Source organism: Amphibalanus amphitrite, unplaced genomic scaffold (assembly GCF_019059575.1).
Source record: "Amphibalanus amphitrite isolate SeventyFive unplaced genomic scaffold, NRLGWU_Aamphi_draft 000045F_arrow, whole genome shotgun sequence".
Taxonomy (NCBI): domain Eukaryota; kingdom Metazoa; phylum Arthropoda; class Thecostraca; order Balanomorpha; family Balanidae; genus Amphibalanus; species Amphibalanus amphitrite.
In genome coordinates, this window is record NW_024881541.1 from 613,856 (window position 1) to 616,065 (window position 2,210).

Here is a 2,210-nt window from a genome sequence, read left to right on the forward strand (position 1 = left end):
TATTATTTGTCTTATTTCATGGAGCATGATTGAGTTTACCACAATAAATATGTGCCCAAGTGACCTCCATGAAGTAAGATGTTGGCCGCTTATGCGGTACCTGGGCTCTAAGAGAGCTCAAGGTAGATCCCAGCTACGAGCATTGTTCTCAATATCGAGAAAAGGATATGAAACATGACACCGGCTCATACCTTCCGGGCCATGGCCCATACCTCCCGGTGTATTTTGATGGATCGAAAAAGCGCATGATTTAACAAAAGTTATCCCGAAAAAAAAAATAGTTGGTGCCAGATGCCTAATACCAGGTACACTTTCTAGGCGAAAGACGATATCACGCACACAGAGAAAAAAAAACAGGTCTAGCCACTGCCCACTGGAAGATGATAGCTATTTCAGCCATTGGTCAGGTCAAAGGTCAGGTCACCAGAGGTCATTGAAGGCAAAATTTCGCCGATTTTAGGTCAATGTCGACAATTTCCAAGAAGCCAACGCATAACTCGGGAACCAGTAGAGCTACAGCGCCGCGGAAAAGCGCATTCGATAGCCCTATTAACGCATTTTCTGAATGATTCTTTCAGATTTGACCTAGAGTCAACGATTGCCAAAATAGCCGATTTTTCGGAAACAGTTTTTCTGTAATAACTTTTGACTCAAGCCTTGCATGCATTAGCTTGCTTTCTGTTCAAATGCAATTTGCAGTTAAAGTTTCGACCTCGCGCGAAAAAAAAAGAAAACTTGTTGAAGAGGACAGTCAATGAAAGCATCATTGTACCGAGTTAGAATCACTGGGCCGGCCTTCCGAACGAGGACCGGCCGCCCGATGTTTCGGCCGGTGGCCCGAACCTCCCGGTTAGGACGCCAGAATGCGCGTAGCATCTCAGCTCATAATCTTGCAAGAAAGCCTTAAATTGTCTACCCAGTTTTCATTTGTATGCTTTAAACTTTATGTTAGCGATGGTCTGACATAAAAAACGAGCCTGGTTCATATTGGCCGTTTTCACGACGGAACTTTCGCGGTGGAACCTATTTGATACCTGGAAAGTACCAACCCTTTAAGGCCTTAGAATCCTTACAACTTAGTCTTTTGCCTTCAAAATATTTTTAAAAGTTGTAATTCAGGCGATTTTGGCCATTAAATCGCTTATTTATTTACAAACAGTCAATTTTCGGTTCTAGTAGCCCACCTTTCGACTATGGGGGATCAAATCAGCCTGGTAACTACATAGATACCCGGCTTCTGTTTCACCGGCCCGACGCTGCGCGCGCCCTGGTGGTGACCAGGCGCAACAAATCCGCCGCCGCCTTAGCAGTGACATTGACTTCCGCCGTCTGCTGCGGTTCCAAAGTCAAGCCAGCGTGGAATTGGGAGAGCTCGGTCAGCCATGGTGGTGCCCGGCGCATCAAATCCGCCGCCGCCTTAGCAGTGACATTGACTTCCGCCGTCTGCTGCGGCTCCAAAGCCAAGCCAGCGTGGAATAGGGAGAGCTCGGTCACCCGCAGCTGGCAGCTCAGTATATTTCCTTATCATTGTACTAGCATTATATAGATATGCTAATTTCATAAACGTGCTTACGCTTTAGGTTTACGTGAGTGGTAAACCCTTAGATAAAATAAATGAATGTAATATTTAGTAGAAAAACAGCAAAGTAACGGGTCCCTTATTCGACAGGTAGAAAACCTACTACAGAGAACTACTAAAATTCCTGAGGCATCAAAGGAAACTACTAAAATTCCTGAGGTATCAAAGGGCCAAACAGACATCTATTAGGTACCCGCTATTCCGTCGTGAAAACGGCTATTAATCACGTATTTTCTGTAAGTACCGTATTTTACTCAAAGAGGACAAAAACGTTTTATCGCCGCTCATTGCCAAAGAAGACTGAGGAAGATTTTAGAAATCACGTGGGCTGTACCTATAATGAAATGGATGCTACCAATGTACACGGTAAAATGTGTAAAAATACGCATCACTTCTTCAAAATTGCGATGGCCGATACCTCCCGGGGGCCCATTCCTCCCGGGTCTCCCCTATAGGTTTTATTACACTTCCACAAACTTCATTCTATCATCCATGTCGTGCTAGAAGTGCCAATCCGCCCAGTGTGCGCTGTCCGACTCGGAACGATTGCCCCCCCCCCCCCCCCCCGGTCCACTCGGGTTGGGAGAAGGGTAACAGTAGGTACACCGCATGCAAAGTCGGAACTTTTCAG